This window comes from Panthera uncia, chromosome D4 (assembly GCF_023721935.1).
Source record: "Panthera uncia isolate 11264 chromosome D4, Puncia_PCG_1.0, whole genome shotgun sequence".
NCBI classification, from domain to species: Eukaryota; Metazoa; Chordata; class Mammalia; order Carnivora; family Felidae; genus Panthera; species Panthera uncia.
The window spans coordinates 33,428,896-33,453,963 of NC_064807.1; the positions used below are offsets into that span (position 1 = coordinate 33,428,896).

The following is a 25,068-nucleotide window of genomic DNA, read 5'->3' on the forward strand; positions in this document are numbered from 1 at the left end:
CTTAAATGCAATCCAACTCCTCTACCAAGGTTCACAAGGCTCTGAGCCTTCAGAACTCCTGACCAGCTCTCTCCCATCTTAATAGTTTTTATTCTCCAGGAATTCACCACCCTCCAGCTTGGCTGACCTCCTTTCAGTTCACCAAACAACTACTTCCTGCCTCTTGTCCTTCATACTCACTATCCATATCCAACAGATTACTTCAGCTCTCAATTCAGATGTTGCTTCCAAAGAGATATTTACAAGACTGGGGTCCTAGGAGGGAAGGCACTTTTTTTTTTTTTTCCTGTCATAATCCTTAACCAGTCTGTAATTGCATATTCATGTAGTATTCCACTCTTTTCCTGATGGGAAGCTCCCCAATGGCAAGGATAGAATCTGCTTAGATCACCAGTAAATATCCAATGCCTATGTGTCTGGTGATACCGAAGACCTTCTGCAAACACTAGGGTTAAAACCTTGAATGATCTGGTCCTTGGCTGTCTCTCCCAGCTTTCCAATCTGACAGTCCTGTTCTTACCATTTCTTTAAAAGGCCTGAGGGTTACCTGACAAGCAACATTCCTGGGAACATGCTGATCATTCAGCCTGGAATATTCCTTCCCTCCTTGTTTAAACTGCTAGATTTCTGCTCACTGCTTGGATCCAACTCTAGGATCTTCTACTCTCTCTCCCCTCCCCCAACACACAAACACAAATACATGTGGAGGGAGAGACACACACATTCAAGATAGAGCTGACAACTTCTTCTGTAGGTTCAATGCATTTCTATTAAAATATGATCACACTAACTTGCTATAATCTGTCCTCCCATCTCCTAGGCTAAGCTCATTAAGGGTAAGGATGATTTATTATTCATATTTCAAAATAAAGCCCAGTAAAATCTATGGTGAAGGAATAAATGACTCAACTCATCAATCTATCTGGTATACAAGGAATCTTAGTTTTCTGCCACAAAAAGTAACCAAATTCCTTTCTCCCCCCAGACCTTGCAAAGTAATTCAACTCATCATTTAAATTTCAAAACAGAGCATGCCTTTAGCCTATAGGCTATTTACCATGTCCCTTCACCCAAAGATTTATTCTTGTTCATTATTGGTTATTAAAATTTTTGAATTAAACTAAACATGGATCTAATCCAATTAAGCCATAGCTAAATGAACTTGAATAGTTTCTATTTAAAATAATAGGCCTGAAATTATGTGGAAGAGTATCTTTCTTAGGAAAATCTACATTTTCGTAATTATTAGTATAATATCCTGAAGCACGTTTAATTAGCACTTATCACCATCCTCAAAATAATAATAAGATAATAATAATATATTCAAAAATGTGTTGGGTGCTGTTTGATCTATTTTGCTAATAAGTCCATTGTTAAAAGAGGAAGTAAATCCCATGAAAGTCTATTTGTTACATAAAAAACAGATGAAGAACTTGATGTAATGATTATGAAACACACAGGCCTGACAGAGAATCATTTCCATCTTCAAACGATTTACTCTTTGAAACTGGACGTGTTTAAAGAATTGTGTTTAAACATGAGTATGCTGGTAGTATCATAGGATAATCAAATACCGAAAGCTACTGTGGAGTATAAAGAGTTACTACAGAACTGATATCAGGTTCTATAGAAATCACAGAACTAGTTGTCAAAATTGAGAAGGTAGTTGAGATTATTATTGTGTATACATCTGTAAAAAATGTAAAACTTAAAATGTCAAGGCCATGTTGGGTGACTTCATTGTAAAACTTTAACCATTGCAATAGGATATAATAACATAATGCCATATTAAATGTGTGAAGTGTCCCCCTAAGTAAACTCAAATAACCCAATATATGGTGGGTTCGTTATTATTTTAAATAACTCCGGGTGTTTTCATCTTCAGAGCAAATGTGGAGAAGGGCAGTCCATATAATGTGGTTACTTGCAAGAGAAATAAATATTCATAGAAATACTCTATCATACTATACTGGCAATGGCATATGTTGTATAACATCCATTTTAAATTTACTGTTTAGAGTTTGCCAAGTTGAATAAATAATTACCACTAAGGATTTCTTAATCATGTAAATTATTTTTTCATATTAAAAAAATGAAGTATAATTCATACATGAAATACACAGATCTTGAGTGTAATTGGATGAATCATTGCAACTATCATAGTCACATGACCACACCCTCATCCAGGTATACAAATTTACATGACTCTGGAAAGCTCCCTCCTGTCCTCGTGTAACCATGCTCTGCTCCCTCCAGCCCTCTTCCACCCCTGGGCAAGGCAACTACTGGCATTATTTCTTTCACTAGAAATTAGTTTTACCTGTTTTAAATTTCACATAAAGGGAATCATACAGCATGTACTCTTTGGGGTCTGTCTTCTTTCATACACTATATGTTTTTAAGATCTACACATTTGTACATCTATCAATAGTTCATTCCTTTCATATTGCTGAGTAGCTTTCCATCATGGGTTGAGGAAAAAATGAATTCAAAAAAATTTTTTGAAGGCTACTATAAATCCCATAGGATTTTATCATAACATGTATCATACTGGGTTGCAGTTTCTTGATGAATTGTACTTGATGAACTGTGAGTATGGGATTGTGCCTGACTTGTTCACTGGCAGATGCCCAACACTTGACAGAACATACACTACATCCTGGAAGCCCAATTACTGGGAAGAGAACAAACACAACTCTGAAAACATTTCATCCTAGAAATACATTTATTTTTCATGCATTTTGACAACATGGAGTAATAAAACGTTTGTAGAGTCAGATGATCAGGGACAAAGAGCCCAGTCTATCACTAACTAGCCACAACATTCAGTGAGTCATTGACCTTCCTTGACCTTTACCTTTCTAATCTGCAGAATGGGAATAACAGTAATGCTTTAGAAAATTACTAAGAAGGTCAAATGATATTACTTGTATGAACTCTCTTCATAAACTGTATAACTCTGTAAAAAGTTATTATAACGTAACTGAGATAATTACCATTTCAGAAGATGCTCCCTGAGTAATACTAGCAAACAAAACTTAAAAATCAAATACAAGAGCTTGAACTTATTGAGTCTTCACTATGTTTGAATCAGGCACTGTCGTTAGTCAACACTGCATACATTAATGCTCTTAGATTTTTTGAACAATCCCCTGGAGTAGGTGCTAATATTAACCTCATTTTGTAAGTGAGAAATTGGGGTAAATCAGATTAGGTGACCTGGCCTTACAGCTTATGAGAGGCAAAGCAGAAGCACAGACTCAGTTACTTTGGTTACAGAGCCGAAACCTTAACCACTTTGTTTTGCTCCCTTTTAATAATTTTGTTTAGTGTAAGTTCACACAAATTATGCTTAACTATAGCACTAAAAACACAAGTATGAAAAGATACAAGGAAATTTTGATGGCCATTCTGAATGAGACTTCCAGACATTTTCAAGGGAATCCTGGAAAGGGTGCTGATATTAGGAAATAAGAGTTAAACAAGAATGGAAAGTAGGAAGTGAGCTAAAGTGGTTGAATACTTGGATACATGACAGTGTGTCTCAAGCACAATCAAGAGATCTGTGATCAAGTAGAAAAGTTGAGGACCGAGGTCACCTCAGTACTCCTTCACCAACTCCAGAGACAGGAAGGAAAGGAAGTCATGGTGAAGCAACAGAGTGTCCACCTTGATCACAAGGTGGCCCTGTTCCTTCCAGATGATGGCAGCCAGAATACACAGCAAAGGGGAGGTGGGCAATTTTTGGCTAAGAGGAAGATAAAAAGGGGACTACAGTGCATATGGCCACTCACATGTGAGGATATTCCCAATTCTGTCCATAATTTGGGGAAAGAGCACCTGGGCCACTGAAATCATTGTTCAGGAAATCCCTAAACTCCTTCAGGGTGTAAACTGTTGCTTTCTTTTTCAAACAAGTAGTTATTTTTAATTAATTATTAAGATGCCTTAGTAAAGATTAATCAAGTGGTATTAGCATTTCTGCAGAGTCTATATGTTTAATAACAAATATGCTTCAGAATATTCAGGAATAGTTTCCTCTTCTTAATGTTTATTTATTTTGAGAGAGAGAGAGAGAGAGAGAGCGCACATGCGAGCTGGGGAGGGGCAGATAGAGAGGGAGAAAGAGAATCCAAAGCCTGACATGGGGCTCAATCCCATGACTGCGAGATCATGACCTAACCCAATATCAGGAGTCAGACACTGAACCAAGCCACCCAGGTGACCCTTAGGAATAGTTTTCTGTACAATGCTGATGAGCCAGCTCCATAGTAAAATACACACTTAAGTTTTTGTGGATTTAGACTGGACTTTTGATATCATCAAATCCAATCCCACATCTGGAAGATCAGAAAACTTAGGCTCCAACTCTGCTGTCTGAGGTTCAAACCCCTGTGTTTCAGCAGAAAATGTAACAGTAGCACAGGAGGACAAAACAACATTAAATTGTAAATAAAATGTCACCACATTTCAGTGACAAAAGAATTCCTTTTCATTCTGATAATCATTTTACTAGAGATCAGCTGTAACCAAGGAAATACATACTCATTAGCCCACATATGAATGGACAAAGGATTAGGACCATGGAGGAAAGTAGACTTTTTCTATAATAATTTCCTAAATCTGGAAAGACAGCCACTTAATCAATACCAACTTACGGATGGCACTTAAGCTCATTTTCTGCTTACCTCCCACAAACAAGGTGTAAAGTAGTCCAAAGCAAGTTGTCTTTCTCTTTGAAACTAGATTTTAAAAAGAAATACATTTTTATACGTATTGACCCATTTTGTGTACACAGTTCATATCCGTATGCCAGATTACAATCATATTTTAGAAATGCATTTGTGTCCTGTAGTGCATTGCTACAACACGATTGACAGGAAAATGGTTCTGATACAAAGTCAACAGTATTCCCAAACGTATTATATGTCCTTTCACGTCCATCTACAGTGCACAGCATGTTCCCAACAAAGCTGGAGAAGAACAACCTAAAGCCAGAGTGTAGAGGCTCCACCTATACTAAGTGCCCTGAGGGAAGCAGCACTTTGAGAAGGGGCCTGACTTCACAGTCCTAAAGACATGTGCACTCAGCTTCATTACATTTGCTGAACCCCATCCTCTCTCACTGTAGTTCTCGATGGGATCATCACAGCTGGCATCCACAGAATACCAGACCATTTTTTGTAAGGTAAGAAGGAAAGAAAGTGGGGAGCATGAAAAGGAAAGAAAAAAGGAGGGAAAAGGGAGAGAGGGAGAGAAAGAGGGAGGAAGGAAAGAAAGAAGAAAGGGAAATCTACAGAACTTACCTAATTAAACTCACTGAATGTGTCAAACCAGATAAGCCCAGAAGTCCTATGCTGTTAAACACTCAAAAGAAAATGGTTTTGATATTGTTTTTCCTGAAATTTAAGACTGAGAGGCAGAGGCAGGGAATGGTTGCTGTTAAAGATTCTCCTCCAAAATTTTTATGAATTGAATCCTGCACTTGTAACAGATGTTTTCATTTCTCATCATTGTCTTTTGTTGGACCTACCTACTGAATCCTAGGAGAATGTCCAGAAATGTTTAACCCTAACTGAGTTGGCTAAAAATATAAAGCAATCTTGCTTACTCTGTACCAAAGTACACTTGGCTTCCCTCCATTAGATCATTATGAAATTGTGTTAGGAGTATGTTATGTAAAGATGCTCAGAGACTGGATTAGAGATCATAAAGTCCACATTACAATTAAAAAGAAAACCTGAACCTAATTCAGTAAAGTCAGTCATTTTAGATGGGAAGGAAAATGCAAAGTAAGCTATATTAAATTGTGCTAAACTTTTTTTTACAAACACACACTAAATCCCCTTAAATATAAACTCAAAGTCCTTTTGAATCAGACACATCATCTCCAATACTAACAAAAAAGAATTCACACAAGATATGCCTCTTTCAGCCTCAGCTAGAATGAATTTGATCATTCTGAAAACACTTTACTATTCATCTCAACACTGTATTACTTTTATGAGTCAACTGCATTATAAACACTGCAAAACCTTAGAAAAAGCTTCATAGAAGCAAAGACCATTTACATACACTAATTTGGCAAAAATTGCTTTCCAAATCACAATGTTTTGCAAAGGCCATATTCTACTTTTCCTTTAGTGCTTTTTTGACAGACGGAAATGGGTACAAGTTGTAATTTACTTGTATCCATTTCCTACTTTAGTAGTGTCCAGTAAAATCATTCAAATAGCATGACAGATAAAAGGCAATAATGAAAAGTGTTTGCAATCTTCTGAGAGCTATAATGTGCACTGAATGCAAACAGTAATTGCTGATTAAATATATATATATATATTTATATATATATATGTGTACACACACACACACACACACATATATAATGTTTACATATGTCTAATGACTACTAAGAGAGTCCCTAAATATATTTAAGGGCCCTGCAATGAAAATGATGAAAATGTTATGCAAAATGGTGTGGATTGATCTAGTAATCCCTGAAGTTTCTAGCCCATCTTTAATTTACTTGAATGAAGAATTGCTTTGAGAAAAATCCTGTGAGATACCGTGAAATCTGACGGTGGGTCCCAGTATTTTGTAGACATAAAAGCAGAGCAACAACGAAAAGATGTCATATGCGAGGCCAATGGCAACTAACGCCATCATGTTTTTCATCAAGTAACACTCCACAATTTGATAATTAAGGGGGAAAACACACAATGAATCACAAGGAAGAGAGTGAGTCAATTATGGCAATTACCAAAACAGCCACACAACATTTCGGAAATGCCTCACTGAACAGGGCCACAATACACTTCAAGTTATGTGAAACAGAAAATTAACCAGTGTTTGCACCCACCAAGTGTGTTTTGTTAACAAAGCGATTTTGATTAAGTTTATGGTCACATTGCAGGATCACAAGACTTCACAAAGAGGATTACTTTAAATATGAAATCTTTCAACTGTAAAAGTAATCATGTCTGAAGGAGACTAGATATTTAATATTTCTCTAAATTGGAGGGTTTTTTTCCAGATTGCCTGAGACTTCATTTTTCCATGAAGTGAATAACTACATGTAGCCCCCAAAGAACAGAAAATAATATCTTAAATGAAAAGAAATGCAACCCTTCACTTCATATTAGCACTCTCATAAATTTAATATCCACCGTTCATTATCCAGAGAGCTGTATAACATAAAATACATTTTCCTTCCTATTGTTATTTTGCCCAAGTTAAAAACAAATCAGTCATACAATTGACTTGATTTTCATTCTGTGGCCCAGAAATCTTAACAACAGTGGTAACCCATCTAGTTCATCTAGAGGCCATGACCAAACAGCTTATGGAGGAGAATTTGTTTAAAGGTGGAGATAGGAAGTTTATAGCTTTTCTCTTCTGACTTACCATAAAGGAGGACCTTGCTAAAGAATTAATCTTATTGGACTGTATTTTCTACTGCTCCTTATTCCAAGAAGTTATTAACCTTCATTTGAGCATGTGACCTCTGAAGCTTCTGCAGAAGGTCTGAGCACAACTACTTTCGATGATCCATACAAATGACAGGTAGAAAGATGGAGAAAGAACTGAGTCCAGGAGATATGTATTGTAAATAATAACATGTAATTATTTTAATTTATTAATTTATCACTTTAGTAGGTGTTATATAAAAATTCTCATTCTCTAGATTTCAGAACAAAATTTTAGAATATAAGCATGCTGAAGAAAGCTAATAATACTGTATCATATACTTGAATACTGCTAAGAGCGTAGATCTTAAATGTCCTCACAACAAAAAAGAAATAGAAAGTGTGTTATGAAACAGAAAGGTTAGTTAACCCTGTGGTGATCATGCTACAATGTAGAAATATACCAAAACTACACATTGGACAGCTTAAACTTATATAATGTTTCTGTCAATTATATCTCAATAAAATCAAGGGGAATAAAAGTTTCAGGATGTACCATGACTGCTATTCACTGGATGAATGAAGCCATCTTAATAATGCGCACAATTCATAATAATACATAGTTGTTAATAATATCCTAAAGTTGAAGGGTGCCTGGGTGACTCAGTCGGTTAAGCAACTCTTGATTTCAGCTCAGGTCATGATCTCATGGTTGTGAGATCAAGCCCTATATCAGGGCCCTGTGCCAACAGCATGGAGCCTGCTTGGGATTCTCTCTCTCTGCCCCTTCCCTGCTCATGTGTGTCTCTCTCTCTCTCAAATAAATAAACTTAACAAAATAATATATAAAGTCGAATGGAAAATAACTCTCTCTATATATACTTTATCATATAAAAAGTGAATATTCAGTAGTTCACATGATAAGGTTTATTTTTATAGATAAAAATGTATAAGAAATTTAGCTATTATGCAAAATATTTTTGTCAAACATCTGACCATCTTCTATAATTTGTCTGTTCTTATTTACTTCAGAAATAATGTTATTAATAACTATTCTGCTCATACATCTATTTTTAAAGGTTTATATAAAGAGGAAGACTAATGGCAAAAGTAATAATAGTAGTGGCCTCAATACAAATAAAAAAATTCCTTTGTGTATTGAAGACCCCATGTGTCATGTGTCATGGCACTCTAGCCTTCTTTTATTTTTTTAAGTAGACTTCATGCCCAGTGAAGAGCCCAATGCAGGGCTTGAGCTCACCACCCTGAGATCAAGACTTGAGCCAAGACCAACAGTTGGATGCTTACCTGAATGAGCCACCCAGGGCCCCAAACACAGTAGTCTTTAAATGCATTACCTCATTTAATGTTCAGAGCAATAATAGTAGAGAAGAGTTTTATCATACCTATGTTAGAGATAAGACTCAGGAGAAAAGAAGTTACACAGTAGGAATTTAAACCTCAACACATCCAAAGATCAACACAATAAGCTAAGGCATGCAAAGATAATGATTTCAAACAAACATCCCATTGGATCCTCCTTCTGTGGCTTTGAGCAAGACACTGCAAATTTTCATTTCTCAGATTTTTTCCTATATAATATGAGGGCAGAAAAGAAAGTAAATACAGAATTGCTTTACAGAGGCAGCTTAGATAGTAACTTGATTCATATGGGGTTATTAAGAGTACATAACAACTCACAGCATAGCTGACACTTTTGCCTAAAGGAGTGGCCATGGCTGAACTGAGGAATCCAACAGCAGGAAGAGGTCTAACAGATACGCTCTAGGTCATATAAGGACCCAGGGTTAAAGTCAGTAATCACTGGTCTTGGTATATATTCAAGTGGGGCCCAGAGCATCAGATTTAGAGTCAGCAGAGCAAAACCAGATCATGGGATGGGCAGAGGAACCTGATGACCCTGGCCCTTCTGCCTGGTTAGACATCATCTGGGATCGTAAGTACCAGAGGTACCCTGGATGAGATCAAAGAGCATGGGTGGATGTGACCTTGCAATTGAGGCACGTGGGCATGGTGAACAGGATAGGTCTAGAATTGTTGCCTCTACAAATGCAGCTAGGAAGAAAATGTGCTTTTCCAAAGAGTTGAGAAACACAACCCAAGCACAGTGCTGCCTCAGGGCATTGCACTCACTGGTCTCTGCTGAATTCCTCTTCTCCAGAAAGTCACCATCCTAGAAGCCCACCTTCCATGAAGTGTCTCTGAGTCCAACACGCCCCCAATCCTGGTCACTTTATATCTTTCTGCTTCTCCTGACATGTATTTTCTTCATATCACTTATCACTATCTCATTTATTTTACAAACTATTGTATATCTGTTTATTGACTATCTCTCCACAAAATAAGTGTTCCCTAAGAAAATAATTTTGCCTTTGTTGTTGCCTTCTGCATCCTCAGTGCCTAGATTCATGTCTGGAATAGAGTAGGAATTCAGTAAATAATTTGTTCAATTAATGTATGAATACATTTCAAAGCCACATTGTCCAAAAGCCATTTTTAATTTCCTGGAGTTTTAAGTTTTGTGTGCTGCTACATGCTCTATTATACAAATTAAGACAGGGCTAAACTGGTAAATAAAAATAAATATAATCAAAGTTAGTGGCCCTGAAACTTGTGAACTAATTCAAGCATAAATACTGCTCAAAATGCAGAACTTGAATGTTTTGATAGTTTAATAGAACACTGACAAAGCAAACTCCAAGATATGCTCTATTTCACAAAGAAAGAGAGCCTTGGGCACATCTCTCAAAGACCAGAGTTATTGGTTAATCACTGAAACCCATAATCTTCTTGGACTGTTTTTTTTTTTTTCTGATTAAAAATAAAAAGGTTTTTAATGTTAGGACATCTACAGAATAACTGATATATGTACGAAATATATAATCAAAATCCATCCTTACAAAAAATATAGGAACCGATTTTTAAAATCTCATCTTTGACATGTAATTCTTAATTTTAGATCTTAAGTTTAGAACTTTAATAAAAACATTTTAAAAACAGGATATAGAAAGAAAAGATGAGAATCTGAGGCATATGCAGATGAAATCTTGTTTTTCTTCTAACTATAAAACTAATGAACACAAGATTTTGGTATCATGAAAACTGAGTTTTAAGTCAAAACAGGCATTCACTCACTAGAAAATTATCTAGTATCGAGGTTTGAAAGTGAAAAACTGTACCATTTAAAACAAAAGTAGTTCTATTTGTTTGCTTGTTTTATGTGAGGTTACACAGAGAAAGGAGAGAATTCCCACTATAATTAAGCATTCAACTACAATTAAATTATACATAATATTCCCAGTTCTCAGAACATGAGTAAGTCCAATTATATTTTGTGAATATCTGAATTAAGGCTTCTTGCTTTCTAACTCAAAATTTTAGGTCAACTAGAGTTCATTTAAAAAAATAAACTGGAGAATTTACTGAAGAAAATTTTGTAAGAGAAATATGAGAAAGGGCTCAGCCTAACAGGCTGTGACAACAGAGAGGGAGGAAAAAAGGTAATAATCCAAAGAGTATTATAACTAATTGAGTCATAGACCTATAGAAAAATAAAACTCAATATAAAACTTTTAATGATTTCAAATAAGATTATTTTTAAAGGAGCATTACAAATAGCCAGGGAAGAACAGACTAGTTTGGGGATAAGTAATCTTAGAATCTTGCTTTGTGTTAAACTACAAATGACCTACAGATGATCTGAAGATGAGATTATCAAATTATATTCCTCTTCATGGAAACATCTAGGTTCTATGAGCTGCTTGGAAATACTTCACTTCTAAAATCAACTAATAGCACCCTCTCAAATTTAACTCAAAATTAACTTAATGTAGCTATTTCACTAAACATTTCATTTTCTAATAAATATTTAAACAAACAAAAAATACCAATTTATGAATAGTAACATAAAAACTGATTGATTAAAAACAGACCATTTAGTTTGGCAACTTAAAAAAAAAAATCTCTGCAGGGGTACCTCGGTGGCTCAGTCACTTGAACATCAAACTCTTGATTTCAGCTCAGGTCATGATTCCAGGGTTGTGGGCTTGAGCCCCACATCAAACTCTGTGCCGAGCATGAAGCCTACTTAAGATTCTCTCTCTCTTTCTGCCCCTCTCTCTGCTCACGCTTTCTCTCAAAACAAAACAAAACAAAACAAAACAAAACAAAATATGTACATATAATGCTTGGTTGTGGATTTCTAATATGCTTTCTTCTGGGCTCTTTCCATACTTTGGCTATTGTTGATACTGCTGCTATAAACCTGGGGGTGCATGTGTCCCTTCGAAACAGCACACCTGTATCCCGTGGATAAATGCCTCATAGTGCAATTTGCAACTACGTGGATGGAACTGGAGGGTATTATGTTAAGTGAAATTAGTCAGTCAGAGAAAGACAAAAATCATATGACTTCACTCATATGAGGACTTTAAGAGACAAAACAGATGAACATAAGGGAAGAGAAACAAAAATAATATAAAAAACAGGGAGGGGGACAAAACAGAAGAGACTCATAAACATGGAGAACAAACTGAGGGTTACTGGAGGGGTTGTGGGAGGGGGGATGGGCTAAATGGGTAAAGGGCATTAAGGAATCTACTCCTGAAATCATTGTTGCACCATATGCTAACTAATTTGGATCTAAATTTTAAAAAACAAAAAAATAAAAAAATATGCTTTCTTTTAACAAAACAGTACCGGGTTTGCATGCTAGATACAAATGTAATGATATTTCATGGTTATTCAGTACTTCCAAATGCTTCACTTAACCGACTGAGCCACCCAGGTGCCCCCCAAATGCTTCACTATCTACATAAGTTTGAGAAGCACTTGATTGAAGAATAGATGTAAAGTAGTAATAAGGGAAGAAAACACCAGAAAAACTAAATGAGAATATTAGGAAAGGAAAAGATCTCTAGTTCTAAATGTAATAGGGATCATAATAGAGAAAAAGATCATTGACAGTTTTGACTATGTAAAATTATAAATAAAAATTCTGCATGTAAAATGAATTACTAAAGTAAGACCAATAAAGAGACTTAAGGTACATTCTTTACAAACATGACAGAGAGTTAATATGCCCAATAATATAAGGAACATGAACTAATGAATAAAAACCCTGAGGCAAAAGACATGTAAAGACAATTCATTTAACAGAAATAATTACTTGCAAACAAACATTAGGGGGAAATTACCACTTTTTTAGTAATTAACGAAATTCATATTAAAAAATAAGAAGTGAGTGTTTTGCCTATTACATCAACAAAAGCCCATAGGATTATTTTCATACTGACCAAGGGAAATAGAAACTAGTATCCTTAGTCATTAATGGCGACATTATCAACACATACCTCCTATCTGGAATGCAGTTTGGCAAAATGTTTCAAAGACATAAAAACATTCATATCCTTTGACCTAATGATGCCACTTCTATGTATCCTAAGAGAAATAATGCAAAATATAGAAAAAAGTTATCTCCATTAAAATATTCTTCTAAGCTTTGTACTTGGAATAGTGAGAGAAATCAGGTAAAACAACAAATATGGCTAACAATTGGGAAATAGACACATCGAGTCAATGATACATTGGGCAGCCATTAAAGACAATGGTCACAGTGAGGTAAGATGGGAAAAACATATTTATGCTACAATGTGCCCTGACAAGGCACTGAGCAGCAAACTCACCATATTGTATAAAGGACCAAAACTTTTACTCAAGTCAGACCATGGTTTGTTTTCAGGTGACAGGATTATTAGTAACTTTTTTTTTTTCTGGTGTAAATTTTTTGTAATTAGATTATACTACTTTTTCACTTTAAAATAGAACATAAAAGGGTAGGGACTTCTGCATGGCTCAGTCAGTTAAGCATCCGACTCTTGGTTTTGGTTCAGGTCATGATCAGTATCGTGGGATTGAGCCCCGCATTATACTCTGCACTGACAGCATGGATCCTGCTTGGAATTTTCTCTCTCCCTCTCTCTCTCTGCCCCTCGCCCCTCTCTCTCTCTCTCTCTCTCTCTCTCTCTCTCTCTCTCTCAAAATAGATAAATAAACTTTTAAAAAAGAAGAAGAAAAGGGTATAGAAAGGTGAAAACAGTATCACTCGACCACTGTGTTAGAGCAGTGCATAGAAAAACAGCTTTGGAGTCACGTTTTCTTTCAAATCACCCTGTTGTAACCCAAGCTACCTTTTCTTACTTTGCCCCTGTCAGACACACCCAAGTGGGATGTTCCACAATTCTGTGCCTTTCTGGTCTTTACTCAGAATGCTGGCTACACTTGGGGACTCGTATTTAATTTGGCAGGGGTGTCATTACATAAATTTAAAATACTAACACATAAACCACATATTTCTGAAAACTGATCATGCCCATCCTTAATTTTTTTCCAGATAATAAAATGATAGAAAATGATTAATTGCCCCTTTAATGGACCTAGCAACCCTTTGGCACCAATTACATCAATTAATTATAGTACCACACCAGATCTAATATTGCATATTCTACAGTGCATGTAACAATATGTAGGAGAGACTTCTACCAGTGTCATGTATGGATCACCATGTCACCTTACCTAAGAGTTCTCAGTATTCTTTCTATAATGACAAATTTAAGTTCTACGTTCTCACCTAGAGCACTATAAGCCATGACTGCAGTGTGGTGGGCTTCAGCAGATCAACTACTAAATCTTGCTTGGGTGAAAATGTGTTGCTGTTTTATATAGCTCCTGACCTTATCATAATATTCTTACAACCATCAAGATTTAGATCTTTAATTACAAGAGAAACCTGATTTTCACCTTGCTTACTGATAGAGATGGTAACTATATTCACAATAAAAAGCCAAGACTTGAAAAATGAGACTTTGCAAGAGGTGAGGTTCCTCAGGCTCTGGTGGATTAATTGGCCCAAAGTAGACCTTCCACTTTTTCACTCTGTTACAGGGGAAGCTGAAAATGTCAGGAAGCATAAGCACTCCCATCCCCGCCACAAATCCTTTTGGTAAGGAAATAAATCAATCTGTTATAACAGAAATGAAAACAACTTTTATTATTTGTATAGTTGAGAGACTTTCTGAGAAAGGGGTGGGAGACACTGTTCATGGTCTGAAGCAAACAGCAATTTATTAGATGCCAAACACCCTCAACATTGGGTGTGGACAATCCTCTGCCCCTAACACAGACCTTTGCATTTTCTTTAAAGCAACAAGTACTGCTTAATACACAAATTGGTTGTATGCCTTTAAAAACACTTATCCCTCCAAAAGCTGTTTTTGTGAATTTTGATTATATAACTGGAGGTACATACCGACAAAGAGTCTCAGAACGGATTAAAACAAACAAAAAACTACACCTAATGGGTAACTACTTTTTAAAGCATTTTTAAAACAAAGCAACTTCTTTATATAACTATAGTAACAATGCAAAAGAAAAAAAAATCTACCTGCAAAATGCAAAGGCTGCAACTAAAAATACCAGGATCTGTGATGCTCCCTGTAGGAGGTGATAGAGACTTAAGATGTGAAAGGAAAAAAGAAAGGCATTTGGGAACAATTATCTCAAGTTCTGTGACCAAAGGAGAGACTGGATGGGTGAAAAGTGAGGCTACGTTTCCAGGAACTGTTATAAGTAGTTTAGTTTTTATCCCTCCTCCTTCATCTGACTATTCTATTATCGTTCTACAAAAATTAAACTGAGCTTTGACCCCTTGCCAAGGCAACAAGGAGGGCAGGAGAGGTGGGGGATGGGGCTTAAGGTACAGGTCCAGTATTGTCTCGACTACTCTACCTCTCATCCCCACCGGATTGTCAGGGGTGAATCTGGAGTCCTCATCTGCCCCACGTTTCTTACAATGGCTTCCAACAGTTTTTCTGATACATGATTGTCATTATTACGTGTGACATGTGACACAGGACTGGCTTGATCCCTGACACAATTCAAGAGCACTGTAATAAAGCAAAAGGATAGTAAGAAACATGCTAAGAGGAGGCTAGGTAATGCTACTGCATCCCCAGGATGTCCTTCGGGCCTTCCTCCTGCCCATTTCAGCCGACCTAACCAAGACATATTTGCTCTGCTCTGCATAAGGAACTTTAAGATATCAGAACTCTCCAGGTTGCCGAGTCTATATCTGTTGTCCATTAAAAGTGTCCCCATTCACTGTCACAGCATCCTGTTAGGATGTTAAATTATATAATCACACTATTGAGCCCCTTCTTTCAACCATATTGCCACTCCATAATCCTGGTATATCTCTGCAGTGAAAATGGCTGAAATACAAACAAAAATCACTTGGAAAATAACAGAAAAGATTGCTGACGAAATCAGAGGAGATGTGGTGGAACTGATATCCTCAATTTGTTTCCTTATTTGGCCACAGTACAAATGTATTCCTCTACACTAAGCAGGTACAAAATAAAGAGTATGTATACTTGTCATTAGACAGAAAGCAATGACTCGGCCATCAATTCACTTGCCTTGAGGATGTATTTCTGAGACACAATATCTTTCACTTACATCTGGCAGGTACATTCTTTCCTACTACGATCAATGGGTATTGTCATTACGTAAATGGTCTACCTTTATTTTATTATATATGAAACCTCAAAAATACCAAATGATGTTTCAGACCGATCAGATAGGCCAGAGCTGTCCAACACAGCTTTGTGCAACAATGGCGATGTTCTGTGTCTGTGTTGTTCTGTATGACACCCACCACCAACAGCACAACTGAGTTTATAAATATATTTCATTTTAATTAATAAGGACACTTGGCATCTTATGGATGTGTGTGTGTATATATATGTATGTACATACATATATATGTGATAAAGAAGATCTACATCCTTTTCTTTCCTTTGAGTTTTGATGAGAAAAGGCAGTCGATTCCTCGTCAAAGCAGACATTGTCTGATATAGAACCTTCCTCCAAATGAGAAGCAGCAATGCATTGGCCAGGACCCCATTCCTGGGAGTATAACAGGGACAGCGTTAACGACAGAAAAGAATAGCCTAAAATTCAGAAGACCACGGCTGAAGGGCTAGCTGGGACGGTGAAGTCTCTTCTATTCTTGGGCTCTTAGTTTCCTCAGCAAAACAACAGGAGATTTAATCTAATGTCCTTTCTAGCACCTTCAGAAAATTCCCCATTCACTCTCTGAGAAATGGTTATCCCTATGGCAAAGAGGCCAATGTTGCTTTTTTACAAACAAATGTGTTCAGCTGTCATCTGGTGATATGAAAACACAGTGTAGTTTGTCACTCTGGTACCTAAGTAATCAAGAAATAGAAAGAATCTTATGCATAAAATATCTAAAAGATAATATTTCCCCTTTACTTATAGATATTACTATGTTCACACAGGCTTGTAGATGCAAGTTTTTATCTATTTGATTATTTCATTATTTTTCTCAATTCCAGTTGCAAAAAAACATTACTACTATAAAATCCTCCTACAACATTGTGCATTTTTTCTTCTAAATCATGAAGATGATTTTGAAAAATTTATACAATCAGAAATGGTAACAACCCTTTTAAATACATTTGTTAAACATTGTTAATCACATTTATGTTACTTTTATTTATGTATATTAGTATGAACAACACTCACTAAGTGACTAGTTTGACATACCCCATTAAGGGCTCTATCATTTTAAAAATGCTTTGAAATACAATATCAGTCAGAATGAGGCTAAGAAGATGCATATTTTAAAAAATTTCTCATAGAAGCTAACCATCTGTACAATAATCCATTGTCTGCTCTACCAAGGTGATTTATTAAGGATAATGAAGCATATGATTTAATAGCTGCCGCAAATCCTTTTTCAAGTAGGATGGGTATAAATAATACAAAAAGATGGTCCAATAATAGCCAAATCCTAACCTAAGAACTATTCTATATGCTGGGTCACAGGAAATTAGATGAGCTCAATTAACTATGGATCTAAGTGACGTGTGGCTAGTAGCTAAGGATCTAACCACTCTTTCTTATTCCAGCAATGATTAGTATTACTATTTAGTGAATCCTGTAAGTCCTACTATCATGATGGAACTTTTTCCATGAATGGCTTTTTTCCACATGACAACACAAAGCTCTCCAATAGGAAATGGACTTTAGGGTAGCACAAATTTTTCAAAATCTTAAGAATCCAGATCTGTGTCTATTTTTCGATGCAAATTGTACTTAGCAGTGTTTTGCTCGTTTGTATATCCCCACAATACTCTGTATGTAGCAGAGTTTAATGCAGGGCACTCTGAAGATGAATACATAAATGGGAGAGCAGGTAAGTAGTAAAATGAAGTCTCTAAAATCCTTGCAGAAAAAGCATGCAATTCTATATCCCTGTGAGATCTGGTTCTAACCTTTGCCAACTATTCTACATTTAAGCTCTGTTAGCCAATTGTCAAAGGTTATTTCCTTTGGTGGCAAAGGTTTCCATAACCAGCTTCTTGTAAAACATGAGAAAAACCCAAGAAATCATATACACTGTTTGCATGAAAATGTCCAAACATGAGCTCCTGTTTGCAAACTGACACTTTTCTCTCCTGGTTAACTCTATTAATATGTGAGTCTTTACTGAGACTTTATGTAATCAGTGAGGCAAATCTCTGATGACAGGAAATAAAAGCCATCATACATGCCAGCTGTTTAGCATGAAAAGATTCCCTGGGTGTGCCTTACAAATATGGCAGAGCTACTCACTAAGGTGGCACTGCCAGTCCTGTCCACATGCCACCCAACAAGTCCATTGAAAATAATATTAGATGTTACAAATCCTAATGTTCACATAATACTGGACTGTGGAAAATTTCCATGGCTAAACGTAATCAGGGGCCTATGTGTGAGACATATGTCATCTTCTAAAAAATGTATGCTTCACAAGCCACATTCACCACCAGTGTACTTTCACACTGCATTTCCTACCACTCTTGCTCTTGTGAGCTTGGCTTGCCAGAACTGAGATCAATTTTATTAGATACCATTAGTCTCTGTTAGGGCGGTCATTTGAATAACAACAGATTGGCAAGTATAAAACTAAGGCACCTGTTGTACATTTGGCAGCCTGGATGAAGCCCTTTAAAATGAAAACAAATACAAGCTATAATCATGCCAGGCAATGGCTTTTGGTTCAATAATGACCATGTGTCAGAATTAAGTGCATCTGGGAATTCCTACCCCAGCCAGATGTAAAGGCAGATTTGTCTTGTCTAGTGACATATGAGTAGATACACACAATATACTCATATTTGGCTTTGTCTTAGTTTAGTAGAGAAGTAGGTAAGTGGAACTTAGCTCAAGTAAAATAAAAATTACTAAAGAGCAACTGGCATTATCATAAATTGTAGAGTTAAATATTAAACATATGGGTTATAAGATTTGGGCCATGAACTAGTCCATCTCTGATTTTTCTGCGCACAATTAATTTGTTCATGGAATACATAATAAAATTATGCCAATACTTTGACTACACTGAGCCAGGCCATGGGCTACGTGCTAGAGATGCCACTGGGAAAAGACATGGGTTTTAGCTTCGAAGAATTTGTAATCAATCAGACCACAGACAAGCAATCACAATGCACTATTATATAGGCTAGGTGTCAAATTTATTCAGTGCTTGTTTAGTGCATAAAGAAAGGGTATCCACTCGGGAGAATGGGAAGTCCTCTTGGAAGAGTTGTCAGCTAAGGTAAGACCTGAAGGAATAGGTGACTCAGGAAAAAAAGGAAGAGGAAGGAACTTCACACACAGAAGAGAGAAGATATTCTCAAAATTACAAATGAAAGAGTCAACAGAGTAGTGCCTCTTGGAAACAGCAAATACTTTAGTATGGCTGGAATGTATGTGCATTGAGGTGTGCACTGAGGGGAACAGAGATAATGAACATGAGGATGGAAAGGTGGCAAGAGCTAGGCAGAGAGAAAGGTATCAAGAGCCAGGTGACTTGCTGCAGGTCAAGCCTTAAAAAGAAGGAAATGGGGAAGCAGAAGCATATTTGAAGGAGAGGGACTACTTGCTCATATTTGAGTGTCTTAAAGATCACACTGGTTGCAGAGAAGAGAAGCAACTATAGTGCATTCCCAACTAAACACAGAGTTCTGCAATCTGGGCAAAATGACAGGGACCTTGCCAACAGGTGTCTGCTAACCTATGAGAAGATAGTGAATAATTTGGTTGGAAGAAAGTTAATATTCATTTTGGTATATGTGGGAATGACAAGTTATTTAGAGAAAATATATTTTAAATGATAAATTTTAAATCAAAATTTAAATTCTATATTTCCTGATTTTTTTGGTAAAACTAGATCATAGATCAAGTTGAGTCTGGACAACAGTAAAATCAGACTCAAGTACATTCAGGCAATCATTTCTTAGGTAGTATCTGAATACACATAACATTTACTGAACTTGTCATTCTTAATTTACAACTATTATCATCAAAACACAATAAGAGCGTCACTGTTGGAGAACCCTCACTACATATTACCCAAAGAAGGTAGGATACCCGACCCCAGGCTTCTAGGAGATTGTGTTTATATATTAAGTCATAGGAAAACATGGCTAAACAAGACAGTATACAATTGGGAGAAGTAGTTTGGAAACCTGGGCAAAGAATACTTAATGGTTGACATTTCTGTAAGAGCCATAAAGGACTAGAGAATTTTTCACATAACTCTAGTTTATGTACCATATCGGATTTAGAACTTCAGGGTGGCTTGTTGTCAGAGAAAAAATAATTTTCCAAATCATCAAACAAATATAAATCCTGTATTGTATTATTTATAAAATCATAATTAATCAGAAATAGGCCTCCAAAAACTGACAAAGAAAAAAGCTGAACCTTCATAAAACAGATTAAATGGAGAAAAACTTACCAAGTCATCCATCTGATATTGATAATGAAATTAACAGGTAGGCAGTGAAAATAGAGTATTTGAGAAGAGACATTATAAGTGATGGAATTTCCCAGATAAAACTGCATAGGGCAGGCTGCCAATAAATAGAATGCATATATCTCAGTCACTTGGCATAATTTCATTTCTTTGATGGGAGGACGCTCTGCAGATAATCCTGCTGGATCCATATTTCTCTTTATACAAAGTGCTTTGATTCCTTACCTGTTGGGCAGTTATGAAAATACCAGCCTTTGTGATTTTAAAAACTATTCTTGGTGGAAATATTTCATTTAACCACTTCTGATCCAAAGCTCAGGCAGTTGTGTCACTGCTTTATGAAAAGCATAAAATTTTAGAGCTAGAAGGCAACTGCCAAAATTAAGCCATCTAATCCAAACAACTTAAGTATAAAAAAAATCAATGCCTCCAGTCCCAAACAGAGAAAGGAGCAGAAGAAAGTCATTAGAAATGTTGGAAACCTACATAATGCCCAAGATTTTTCCTGAATTTGGGTCAAGACGGCACTATATTGGTCTTATTTGCCTGGTATATGTGAAATAAATTTTTAAAAATCCCATCACACACAAGAATCATATAGTGAGAGTTAAGACCGGAGTAGACAAAAGTTGGGATTGTAATATTGCTTGACTTAAAATCTTGGCTTTAAGTTCTGTCTTTACTATATCTATGCAACCTTGGGCAAATCACTTAACCTCTCGATGAATCCATTTCCTTCTAAATAAACTGATGATAATAAAAACATCAAATTTATACAGAGTTACTTTAGAGATTAAATGTGGTGCTGAAAAAAAAGTGCTATGCTGAATGCCTGGCACATAGTAAGCACTCAGTAAATTCTAGCAACTATCACTATTATGACTTGATGCATCAGCCACTGCTATTATGCTTCACAAAAATTAAAAGAAACTTAGTTTTTAACTACCTCAGTGTCCCAAGCATCATTAGACGTTTCAAATGAATAATTATTACTCACATTCTTGATTTCAATTAAATTCAACTCAAACCAAATTCAAAGAAAAGGGCACAGTACTTGAGCTGAGAATTAGAAAATGAGAGAATAATTAGAAGGATTTCAATGGATGCAAGTTGGGATAGCTGGTAAGGAGACAAAGGATTCCAGAAACAGTGCCAGAACTGGAGGTGCCCGAGAGCAGTCTTCTTCCTGATGTCAGGGATTCTGAACTTGCAGGAAGATGAGCACCTGGGGTTGTCTGACAGAGGCTGTTGGTCATGTAGGTTAGGGTTCAAATGCAAAGTGCTTGGAATTCTGTGCTGAGGATTTAGCTCTTGAATGTGCAGACTTGAGAAAGTTGGCCTTTCAGAAACCAAAACGTTTTAGGAAGCATTGAGAGGAGAAATGTGAGAACACAGAGTTTGCTTAGGAAGCTATGAATGGTGTGTTGAGCATGTCAACAACGCAGGAAAGGAAGCAGTAGAAAGGGAGTGATAAAGTTAAAAGAGATTACAGGAATCGAATGTGCAAAATTGGATGGAGTCAAGAATAAAAGGAAGGAAGGAGATAAAGGTGACGCCCAAGTTTCTGGTTCAGGGATAAATCAGATAATGAGGTACCAAGAAAAAAAAAATGTCAATTTGAGTATGGATGGAGGATAATATTTTAGGTTTATAAAATGCAGAGTGTGGGATCCAGGAGAGCTTCTATTTCTCAATCATCTAACAAGCAGATTAAAAATCTGGTCTGGAACTCCACTGAGAAGTTGAGAAATTTATTTTGAAGATCATCTATGCAGAAATTACTGCTTCTATGAGAGGTGGATAGGTATACCACAGTAGACAGGACAAATGGTGACCTGAAGTGGGCCGTAGATGAAATGACTAAAAAAAAAAAAAGAGTTTAGTATAGAGATAGAGACACACTGGCCAAAATATCTAATAAAGAGGAAATAATGTTGATGGAAAAAGTGAGTGTCAAAGAACTCAGAGAGAACAACTACCATCCATGGGATATTTTCAATGGAAGATGCTTCCCCAAAATATATTCCTCTAAAAAAGATTACAATTCCGGGGCGCCTGGGTGGCTCAGTCAGTTAAGCATCTGACTTTGGCTCAAGTCATGATCTCAGAGTTTGTAGGTTTGAGCCCCACATCGGGCTCTGTGCTGCCGGCTCTGAGCCTGGAGACTGCTTTGAATTCTGTGTTTCCCTCTCTCTCTGCCCCTCTCCCACTCACACTCTGTGTCTACCTCTCAAAAGATAAATAAACGTTAAAAACAAAATTAAAAAAAATATTACAATTCCCTCTCTTTCCCGCCCAGGAAGAAAGTGAAAATTATCCCTTGGTCATTAAGTGGATTCAGAATATGTAATTCATGTCCAATAGATTACTATTACTTACAACTAGTCAAATACTCTTGATAGATCCATTTAAAATAAGATATAAAACCATGTATCAAATAATCACACTGGACTATTTTAACCAGAGACATCGTTAAGCATACTTTGTTTCTCTCTTAAAATGCTTTAATAATATTTCAATTAAGTTACTACTACAAGTAGTTTGGATTGTTTTTACAGAGAGGCCAGGGTCTACTTGTATAGTAAAAAACCCTTAGTGCACACACTCAGTATGTCCCTTTAGTTGGGATGGAACATGAGGAAGGGGGGGGGGCGGTTAAAAAATATTTTAAACATTGGAAACAAATGTCTTTTTGACCTATAATGGGACACTGGATCAGCATTTGATGTGTCTAGTCTAATTTTTCTCTGTGAAATTGTACTGGCAGATCTTAGCGAGAGACAGAAGGCAGTAAATTCCTATCCTCCATCAATACATTTGACCTCAGAACAAACCCCACAACTGGCTACAGGCACCCACCATCCATCATTGCTCTTGAAACCCAATCTTTCGGGGAAGGACAGCTGCACTGAGCAAAGAGCTAAGGAGCTTTCTAAGATGCACTACCATTAAAGAAAAAAAAAAGGCAAGTTTTTGGTTCAGTATTTTAATTAACTGCTTTTCTAAACATTTCTTCCCCCAGACTGCAGTTTCACATCAAATATCATCAAGAATCTATTAATATATTTTTTTTTTTACTTTTAAGCAAAATACTCTTTGTATATTTTAGGTAAAACCATTTCTTCCTTTCCCTTTAAAAGCTTTTTGAGATTGCGTACCATGACATACTGATATATACAGACTTCAATAAACATGCTGGAAAGGAAAGGTAGTTCCAGCATGCGTAGTAAGTATAGCATGTCCACAACACGATGCAAATTGGGCAAACATGCAAAACATCCGCATCCAAGTCCTAACTTTTAAATCAGGTAGCAATAATGTGTAGCAGATAACTAAAGACAGCAAAACTCTATCGTGGAAACTAGAAGTGATGAATATAACATGTTCCTAACAAAACTCTTACAACCAGAATGTGTTTAAAATGAAAAATAAGACAAATTCTCATTATCTATTGGGTCTTCATTATATCTATGATTATTTCCTCCACTTTACAGACAGTGAAACCAAGACACTGAAACGTTATACAACTTCTCCCAAGATTTTACAGACAATAAGTGACAAAACGGATGTATAAATTCAGATCTTCTTGTACCAAATTTATGTTCTTTTCACTACAGCAAAAGAAGAAGAAGGATAAGGGAGGAAGGAAAGAAGGAAGTACCTTCAGATTTTGCAATGTTTAGCATTAGTTTCATATACATTATATACTAGAAGGATTAAATAAGATTGAACAAGAACTAATTTTCAATTATTTATATATTCAGTGCTAACAAAAAATTTTTGTTAATAAAGGTTGATTTACTGAAGCTGAAAAGTAAGTCTCTTATTACTTGTGACCCGATGATACAGAGAATCCCTTTATATATTTGAAGGTTCAATATCTCCTAATATAAAAGCAATACTAAGAAGTGCTATTTTCTAAATGCAACTGGCAGTCTCAATTTAGTTAGCTACTGCTACATTAAGGAATATAGCTCGAAGGCTGTTAAAAAAATACAATTAAGAATTTATAAATTCAATCAATTTCATGAAACTGACAGAGTTACAATGCTTAAATCCAGTAAATAGCAATGTGGTAAAGGTCACACTGCTCCTGACATTGTTATTTGAATGTCAAAGTTAAGAAGAGTTTCTGGTCAGTGAAAATCCAAAGAATTTACAGAAAGCCTAGCCTCAGATGCCTGCATTTTCTTTTATATTTTGTTGTAAATGCTGAAGAAGCCAGAGAAGAGCCTGCCACCTAAGAGCAGTCATTTGCAAAGGAAAGCAAGACATGCGTGCTGCAGGGGGGGAGCAAGGATCCTCTAAGCGGTCTCAACATTACTGGTCTGCCGAGACACCTGATCTGCTGGCTTATAGACAAAATTAGTTGTCTTAGCTTTCCAAACTGTCAATTCCTTCATTTAACTTACTGATCTATGACATAGGATTTGATTCAAGGGACAGCAAAGGTGGAAAGTGAAGAAAGAGTTCAGTTTTGCTCTATTTTTTGGTAATTTTTAAAAAGCTATAGACAAACTGACAAGTATTGACACGATCCAATTAAACATATCAGCCTCAAATAGAAAATAATGAACAGAAAGAGACTGAATGAATTATCTTGAGAAGGAGAACACTGGGCTTTACAGGCATTATTTTAGTCATCCCTCCCCCTCTCCACCTGACACATTGTTTTGAGTGTATAGCAGTACATGTGGATATAACACTTAAATTATTTTAACATTAAGTCTTAAAAATATTTGATAAATAAAATGT

At 36.2% G+C, this 25,068-nt stretch overlaps 1 protein-coding gene across 1 annotated transcript in view; it reads right to left on the minus strand.

The window, feature by feature from the left end:
- The window catches only part of PTPRD (protein tyrosine phosphatase receptor type D), a 520,100-nt gene that overhangs the window by 490,153 nt on the left and 4,879 nt on the right, over positions 1-25,068 (minus strand). The gene's annotated exons all lie outside the window — the stretch shown is intronic.